This window comes from Sinocyclocheilus grahami, unplaced genomic scaffold (genome assembly GCF_001515645.1).
Source record: "Sinocyclocheilus grahami isolate Dianchi unplaced genomic scaffold, SAMN03320097.WGS_v1.1 scaffold130.1, whole genome shotgun sequence".
Lineage (NCBI taxonomy): Eukaryota > Metazoa > Chordata > Actinopteri > Cypriniformes > Cyprinidae > Sinocyclocheilus > Sinocyclocheilus grahami.
In genome coordinates, this window is record NW_015505309.1 from 134,367 (window position 1) to 144,372 (window position 10,006).

At 34.6% G+C, this 10,006-nt stretch overlaps 1 long non-coding RNA gene and 1 pseudogene across 1 annotated transcript in view; one reads left to right on the forward strand and one right to left on the reverse strand.

Annotated features, from left to right (window-relative positions):
* Window positions 1–508: 508 nt before the first annotated feature.
* On the reverse strand, window positions 509–3,349 carry LOC107590594 (estradiol 17-beta-dehydrogenase 1-like; annotated as a pseudogene).
* Window positions 3,350–3,385: 36 nt separating this feature from the next.
* Window positions 3,386–10,006, forward strand: part of LOC107590560 (uncharacterized) — a 14,880-nt gene continuing 8,259 nt past the window's right edge. The window contains exon 1 of the long non-coding RNA XR_001609801.1: window positions 3,386–3,635. This is a non-coding gene — a long non-coding RNA (uncharacterized lncRNA). The remainder of the gene's footprint in view (window positions 3,636–10,006) is intronic.

The window sequence follows — 10,006 nt, forward strand, 5'->3', positions numbered from 1 at the left end:
TATATATATATAGGCCATAGATCTTTACACACCTAAAAGTAAAGACAAGAGCGAGAGGAACACGTTAACACAGTCATGGTAATATGTGTGGTATCTGTAAAAGATTCACACTTATAACAACATGCCACTCTTCATTCCAGTTACCCAAAGGGTCTAATTTGATCCTTTTACTTAAAAATAAAAACAATATTAACATCAAATCTAAAAACCCAAATACCTCATTAACAAACAAAATTAGATCAGTTAACCTCAAAACTGTTTCGAGTGACTAAATCTCTAAAATGTTGATAATCAAATGAAATAACAAAATGAAGAATACCATAGCCGTTCATTAAATGTGTGATTATAGTGAAAATTACCTCTTATTATTACTGTAATAATAAGAGGTATTTAATATGACCTTAATATTAATATTATTGTTGTGGTGTTCATTGTTTTGCTTGGCTGATTGTTTGTTCTTAACGAAAGCTTTAAGATTAATTTAAAATGAATATAAAATAAACTCGAATCAATATTTCATATCTGTTTCATATCCTGATGGAACACAGACTGGCTGCTGCAGGTACTGATCATACAGGCAGCGTGTGTGCGCGTCAACTTGGGCTCAGTCCTCTTCAGGTTCATCAGGAAGGTCTGTGTTGACTGGTCCACGTTCAATCAGGCTCACACTGCAGCACGGGAGTTGTAATGTTTAGATGGATTTAGGATAGTGTAGGGGTCCCTGAGCAATATATCTGAGGATCATTTTGGAACATTTAATAGGAAAAATGAATCTATTTGCTCATGTTTGCAGTTGTGCACATAAAATACTCACTGGATATTGAAGTGCTGGAGTAGTATAGCCAGGCTCTCACAAGCACCCTCTACTGCAAATTTGCTACCATTCAACCTCATTGAATGGTAGTCCTGAGTATCAGACAGAGAACATTTATTTATTTTTAAATTAATTTCTTTCTTTCTTTCTTTCAAACTGTATGTTTATTTCTTGTTGCAAGCAATCTAACAACATTTACTGAGGTTTAAGCTCAAAACAAGGCAGAAAAAACTATTTGCCAAGATTGTAAGAAAAATAAACTTAATTTAAGAGATATTCTCTGAAAATAATTTTTTTACTTAAAAAAAAAAAAATTATAATTTTACACTTATTTTGTAGTTGTGCTTCATACGTAAATTCATCTTATTTTATGGATCTCGTTTCCTTTGGCTTGTTCAGTTGGGATTTAAAAGACAATTCATATTATATTAATAGTAGTATTATTGATTCATCTGCACTGACACTATTTAATAAAATAATTTGAATTAAGCTGGATAATGACACTAACCCTGTAATATTAACACTTATCGAACTGAACTAAATCAACACTGAACAGAAATTAAGCTAAATAAAAACACTATTGGCTTCTGTAGAGCTGCTATACAACTGACACTGAATTTGTTTCATAATAGATTAATTCTGCAACATTGACACTATTATTTTCCTGTTTATTACTGTGAAGCTGATTTGACAATCGGTGTTGTATAAAGCGCTATATCCTCCGATGCTGCCGGTCACAAGGATTCGACCATGTCTCTTTCTCTTCATGTCTGGTAGGAAGGTCTGTATGGTGCGGAGGGTGCACAGCAGATTGACATCCAGCATTCCATGTATAGTTTCCAGTGAGTTTCCAGAGGACCCATCAGACCTACACTTGCATTACAAACTAACACAAAGATATTGGGAGGGAATTAATTAAATAATTGATCCCTTAAAACATGGGTTTATACATATATTCTATGTTAGCAGTGAATTTAAAGGTGCCTGTTCATTTGGGCTTTTAACCTTGCATTTATACAAACTTTTTCCCTTTGAAAGGCCAGAATGTCTTTCTTTCTCTTACCTATACACTCTTAAAAATAAAGGTGCTTCAAAAGGTTCTTCAAGCGATGCCATTTTTGGTTCCACAAAGAACCATTCAGTCAAAGGTTCTTTAAAGAACCATCTCTTTCTTACCTTTTTGTAATCTGAAGAACCTTCTTTCGCCACAAAGAGAACCTTTTGTGAAACAGAAAGGTCCTTTAGATGTTAAAGGTTCTTTATGGAACCATTTAGACAAAAAGGTTCTTCTATGGCATCGTGAAGCACCTTTATTTTTAAGAGTGTATGTCAATTCTGCCCTCTGTAACATTTCTTTAAGCATCAAGTATAGACTGCTGCTCTGTCACATCCATCTGTAGTATGGCCATAGTGTCTTTATGCAGTCCTCTCACACTCTCCAAAAGCCGCTGCTTCTTGTCCAGGTTCCATATGGTAGCATAGACTAAACATATATAGTCAATCATATAGTGATTATAACTACACACAAGGTAGACTTTTCACTAAAGTTAACTGTAATTTTCATATATATATACATGCATATAAACTCTGAGTAAATTAAAAAGAACCATACAAATGCATTGTTTTGCGTCACATCAGTTACCTTTGTAGGCTTTTGACGGGTTTGATGCGAGATGCACTGCCAGGCTGAGTCCAATCCCTGAAGAGCATCCAGTAATAAGAACAACTTTCTGCTCAATTTGTGCAATAAAACATCAGTCCACAACACCAACGAGACAAGCGCTGCAGTGGTGCTCTGAGGTTGAATTCATGTGGTCCGTCTAACTGCTGTGTCTCTGATTCAAGTGTTTTAGCTTTCTCTGCTATCACAAGGCCAGCTTGGTGTAAACATTCTTTCACACTCTTTTTTTTTTTTCACTCAGCAGGTGCAACTCAAAATCAATCATTTGATTGTGGAAATAAATAAGATTTTTTTTATATTTTCATCAGTGCTGTGAAAAAATCTGTGGTTCATTTGATGCCACAAAAGCATGGTATCAACTTCATTATAGACATTCATTTTAAAGTGTTAAGTGAGTGGAGACTCACTGTCGGGTCAACACCTAGACCTAATCCCTTTTCCTATTCCGCTTGGGTTTGGTAATGGCTAAATTAATATATTAAAAAAGCAAGTTGATGTCACGAGGTGTTAACCCTAAATCTTGCCCTTTTTTCTTAAAAGAGAATTTTAAGACTTTTCTTTGGCGAGTCTGACAAAGCTGAAGACAGACCAAAGATATGGTAAACTGTTTATCTTTTTGTTTGAAATCTGTGTTGTCACCCTTGTTGTTTTTTACAGTGAATGTTGACTGATTGTGCTGCGTGATGTCGTCACTTATCAGTGAAAATATCTTCTCACCTACACTAGACTCACTGGTTCCTCTATAGGATACTTGTCATGAAATTATTTCTGCCAAATTATAAACTTACTTTAATGTTTTCATCACCATGATTTGTCTTGGAGTCTGTAACCAGACCTTCTGAATGAGAACACATTGCATATGTTTTAATTTAAAAAAAAAAACTTTATTAACAAAGTTCATTATCCATAAAAGATAATCATGCTTGTATTTACATCTTTACATATTTACAGTCAATACATATTGACTAAATTAAAGTGGCTTGTGGATAAATAAAACGGAATATAATGTCATATAAGAAATCCTTGCTCAAAATGTTAAGGGAGTTCTGACAGGCAAGTGACAAGTCAATATCTTTAATCCACCTCTTCAATAGTTGGCCCCTGAGCAGCGGCCCCTGATCCTCCGCGTGAGAAGTACCTGTAGTAAAACACAGACACACACACACAAAACAATCGGTATCAGCCAATTGTTGTGCAGTTGTTGAGCAAAGAAAATTTAAATGTCATTATGCCATTATTAGTATTATGACTGTTATCCTCCTGAGACCCTGTGACCTCATATGAGGACACTATATTTTGGTGTATTTCTCTGAGACTATACATGCCACAGTTTACAAGTCTGGATGTCCTGTACAGAGCACATTCAGGGCTTTTCAGAGATACTAAATGTTTGGATGTTTCACTATGACCACTCCCTCTCCTTGGTCTTCAAATATGTCTGATATTAATTTAGTGACACTCTTATGGAAATATGATAATATTTTGTAATTATCATTTAAATCTATCTAATTTTTCAAATCAAAATATGACTTTCTTTTACGAAACAGGATGTTGATTTCATACATGTCCACATATGAGGACACTGGGACTAAAAGCATGTTTATTAGCGTTTTGGGAGACACAACAAATGAATAGGGAAATAAACTGTTTCAATATTCTATGAAATATTATATATTATTCTGAAAATCTTGTCAAATATTACTCCCATTATTACACTTTTTTTCATTACATGTTGCCGCAAAAAACACATTAATATGCAAATTAGATTTAGTTTATAGATACATTGTATATAATGAGAAACCCTGTTTATGGCCATTTTACACAAATTTTGCAGAAACAAAAATGGTATATCAAATCAATATTCTATGAAAAATTATATATTATTCTGAAAATCTTGTCAAATATTACTCCCATTATTACACTTTTTTTCATTACATGTTGCCCCAAAAACACATTAATATGCAAATTAGATTTAGTTTATAGATACATTGTATATAATGAGAAACCCTGTTTATGGCCATTTTACACAAATTTTGCAGAAACAAAAATGGTATATCAAATCATTCTGTTATAACATAGTTGAGAATCATCTTTATACAAAGTTTGGTAAAAAAAAATCCTGTTTTCAATCCTGTGTAATTGTACAGTAGACAACCTGGGGGAAAAATAGTTTTCTGGTACATAATGTATCTATAGGTCTTGTGCTCATATAATAACAATAACCTAAAATAAACAAAGTAAAGTTTGATTTTTTTTTTTCTTTATGCGAAAATTGAATACAACAGGGAACACAGGGAGTACTATTTTCTAGTTTATTTAGGATAATGTAAACTGCCTATATAACATCTAATAAAAGGTACGTATACAAAGTTAATAGTCTGGGAAACATATCAAGTAGACCTATTTGTTTAGTCACTACAGTAAAATAAAGGTGGACTTACCGTAGAGTAATATAATTTTCACCCCGTCGCGGAAAAAGTCAGGTTTGTTGTTTGTTCGTTAGTGTTTCGTTAGCGGCTGCCATCGAAACGCTCTTTAAATACACCAGAGCGCGCACCCGTTCAAACTCTACACACTTCTGGAAGCGTCCAGTGAATCAGACCAATCAAAACACTGCAGGACCCGCGTGCCACTGTTGCGTCAGCTGAGCTGTCACTGAAGCGGCTCAGTGGAAACTTCCGGATGCTTCCAGACTTTTGCTTTGAAATTAGGCCAAACAGAGAAGAATAGGCAAATGAATTGCACTGTCTTTCGCGAACATGTGATTGCTTTAATATACAAATCCACACAAAGTGTGGGTTTATGACTTTGTTTCTAGTGTAGTTTGGTCCGTATATACACACACACACACACACACACACACACACACACACACAGAGAGATAGATAGATAGATAGATAGATAGATAGATAGATAGATAGATAGATAGATAGATGGATGGATGTTGTGGGAAAGCAAAAACCATATTATTTTCTTTAGTTTCATTTATTTATTTATTTACTGTTTGTTTGTTGTCTGTAAAGCTGATTTAGAATACGGTGTTTAAAAAACACTATTAATAAAACCTCTGTCTCTTATGTTCAACAAATTGTCCTTTTGAAACTTTTTTATATCTGCCCCTTTCTTATACATGCACTTGTATGTAATGTTTTATTTATTTTTATAATTCTGCTATATTTACTACTTTTTTCAAAGTCTTTAAAGGTGTCTAAATGACTTCTGTAAAACATAACTTTTATTTAATAATATATTATTAAATAAATATATTAAATTATAATTATAAATGGTCCCTGGACCTCATGTCTCCTGGAAGGCTTCTTAGTTGAACCCTGGCATGAGCTACAGCAAAAAAAAAAAGAGAGACTATGACATAATCTTCCTAACCCTTCATCCAAAAACCCTTCCAACACTAATTAAATGACTTCTTCAAATGCAACACACAGATCCTCACACATACAAAATATGTTTAATTACTAATAGTGGAATTATGCAATTCATCTTAAGAGCGCAACACCATCTGGAGTTACTAAAGAGATATTGAATGTCAAACTGTAGCACAAAAGTACATGAGATGACCCTTACTTTACTGCTCATATCTGATTCCACTGTTACAAAGAAGTTTGACGTTCAATACATCCCCAAGATTAAAACAAGACAAGGACCACAGGCAACACTGTCCAGCATGGCCAAGTGACTGCAAACATGTACACAAGTGTTTATGCATATGAGTTATAAGTGGATGAAATGAATATTCTTTTTTAAATAAACCGTTCTTTGACATAGCGATAGATAAATGCCACTTTAAGGAATATTCTGGGTTCAATACAAGTTCAGTTAACAGCATTTGTGGCATAATGCTGCTTTAAAAAAAAAATTTCAACTTATTAAAAAAAAAAAAAAACTAAATATATTTGTAATTATTATTTGAAACGTAAAGCTGTTTAATAATAATGTACACAGTTTATGTGGTTTCAGGCTTTTCGTTTACGTTTTCACATTAAAACCACATCATAGAAAATAGCTAGGACTGAACTACACGATGATGCCGTTTTGAGGGAGGAGCCGTTCCGCTGTGCAGGTTTTTGATTGGTCGAACTCGCTGGCGCTTTCGAGAAACTTCAACAGAGCTCTGCCGGAGAATATAAAACACGACTGATTCCATTTCTTCAGTATGTACTTCGGGACAGTTCAGAACGAAGACAAGAGAGACACAACGAAGTGTACTATTTAGACAAGGAACCGCAATTACGCCCGACAGAAAATATCTAATTCTTTCAAGGTAAGTTAAATTTCTCAAATTTACCAATGTTCTTTTTTTATGTTTAAGCCATAAACGTGAACAGTTACACCAATAGCTTGAAATCAGACATGAAATGTATACAGTAAATTATGTTTTATCCTACACTCATCAGTTTCACGATTAAATATCCACAAATATGTGATTAAGAGTTGCCTAATGAATCAATATTTTTGAGTGTTTATTGTTATTATATTTAATAAAACATTATTCTCGTTTTTCAAATGATTAGTGTGAACATAATAACATAATAAATAATTATTTATATAGAGACAATTATCCAAAACAAATTACTTTAACATTCATTTTATAAAGAAAGTTTGTGGTTTTACATCACAATTTTTTTCTAATTTCTTTTGCTTGTTGAATACAGGTTTACATTAAAACAATCAAACATGTCATCTGCAAAAGGAGTTGCTATTGGAATTGACCTGGGCACCACCTACTCCTGTGTGGGGGTGTTTCAGCATGGAAAAGTGGAGATCATCGCCAATGACCGGGGGAACAGAACAACACCCAGCTATGTCTTTAAGGAATATTCTGGGTTCAATACAAGTTCAGTTAACAGCATTTGTGGCATAATGCTGCTTTTAAAAAACATTATTCAACTTTCTAGAATAATGAACGTTTTTATTTTTATTTGAGTTGTAAAGTCAAATAATAATTTATACACTTTTTATGGTTTTAGGCTTTTCATTTACAACTTATCAAGTTGTTAAATTAGATAAACCTTTACACAGAAAAGGTTAGTAAGCGTTTTTCCCCCCACACTAAAACCGCAATATAACATAATTATATCTTGTGGTGATACTATTGAAACATTAAGTATTTTAAGATTCACTGTAACCCACCGTCTTGTTTTTTTTAGAGAAAAGGATTGACGTGGAATTATTGTGGCAATCATCATTAACGTTTTTGATTGAGCATAACTTGTACTGAACCCAGAAAATGACTTCTATTGAACTGAAGCCATTCGTTTAGTCATCAGTAACACATTCAACCGTCATTGTAACAGCTGCTGATGAGTTAATGAGCACTGATTTAAGATGCTGATTAGGGCAATTATGTTGCCATCAGGCATGTGTGTCTCTGCTGTGACTGGAGCCAATAAGCCACATGTGCATGAATGTGAGCATTTCAGGAAGAGTGTGAAGCCACCACGTGTGAAGAACAACATTTCAGGCCCTTTCCCTATTAAGTTTAAGCAGTGTCCCTTGGCATGACAAGGACAGCCCTTTTGGGCTAAAGCATGCTAATCAAAACATGCCCCATCACAGAAAATACAACCTCAAGAATGGAAGAACAATAAAAAACCCTCGTCAAAACATGAGCGGGACAGTAAAAAGGATTTGCATACACGTATAGCATGGACACATGACATGCTTTTAAAAACATCCTGGTACATCTCCATGATCCATACAGTACATTTAGCTGTTTGTTCCATAGTAACACTAAATGTCATCCTAATTGTATAGGAACAAATATTGTTACTTAATAGTGGACAACTGCACCTTCTAATTTATTATTAGACAAATAGATGCCCGAGTGTATTTCTATACTCACACCCATGCAGAATGCATACTGTTTACCTCTAAGCTGATCCCGCCCAGTGCTGTTTACACATTCTACAACCACATATACACTCAAAAACCAACTGAACATAGTAGAATATTTATAAAATAAATGGTAGTAAACAGCATTAAATGCTTATCATCGACCACCAGGTTTAAGTGTTTCCTTTTTAGCAGAGAAAAATGGCAACTGATAAAGAGAGAATGTGCAAAATTATCTACAGTAAGTTCTAGAAGATATACGTGTTTGGATCCTATAAGAACTGTTTTATGTCAAGTGACACAGGTGTGCGTGGGTGTGGGTGTGTGTGTGTGAGTTCTAGACTTACAACTAATCAACAAAGTTACTGTAAACAAGCCTGCGAAAGTTGTCTTTCTGTCATTTTTCGGCATTCTCACATTTGGTCTTCATTCTTGCACATATGCAAAATGTGTATAAACGTACATTTTATCATTACTGAATATTTATAATGTTAAGGAAGATTTTTGTCGAAGTATCGTGAAAGCATAACTAACTAATCTGCTCGTTATTGTTAAAAATATTTTTAGATTAATCTGTCAGTCTTTGCCCACTTTAAGCCTGGCTCACACTACAGGAGTTTTAAAATCCTAACCGATTATGAAATCTGGTTGCAGCACACACATAAGGAGAATCTTTGCAGATTATCTTGCCTCAAATCTTAAACATGCACACACTACAAGATTTTAACATCGTGGCGCATCACACACTACAAGATATTATTAAGATTATCATGCCAGAGGGAGCGCCTCACGTGATCTCACGCAGCAGATCATCATTGATATTTCAGTGATGTTTACATATGTTAGCTAGCGTGCTAGCTGCTTTCTACACTCACCCGGTACATTCAAAACTGAGGCGATTTCACTCCAGTGCTTCGCTTTCTCCTTACAGTTGTGATACGTTTTCGACACATTATACAGACAGTCGTTTTACTATAAAACGTCAAGAAGCAGTTTCCTCCGTCTCCACTATCCAACGGGGCCGCCCGTACAGCAGCTGTTTTGCGGTCGCGCATTGGCTATTGTGAGAGTACTGATGTAATCATATAGCCGTCATCATCCCGATTTAAATCCTAAATATCAAACATGTTTGATATGATCGGGGTGGCCCCGATTTGTGTGCGAGCAGATTGGGAGGTGCAAGATTCGATCGGTGAATGCCTCACATTACCAGATAATCCGCGCCGAACATCGGGACCGATCGAGGTGCTCGACAAGATTTTTGCTCCGATTCACAGGAGGGGGAAATCGGGGCTAAATCGGGCTAAAAATCCTATAGTGTGAGCCAGGCTTTAGTTAGATTTTTGTTGAACTTTCGTTTTTTGAGTTTGTGTTAAAACAGCTACATTGTTCAGGCTGGTCACTGGAGAAATTCACAAAACAAAACATAAAACAAGTGTGTAAGAAAACACACTATTACAAGTGTAAAAAAAAACAAAATTAAATAAAATACAAAATTAAAATGCATTTTGATGATTACTTAATGTAAAAATATTGACAAAATAATTGTAGTATTAGAATTCTATAGGCTATAGGCTACATGAATATGCAACTGGCAATAAAACTACTATGATTTATTAAATATATTTAAGGGGGGGGGGGGGGGTTTAAAATGGTGTTTC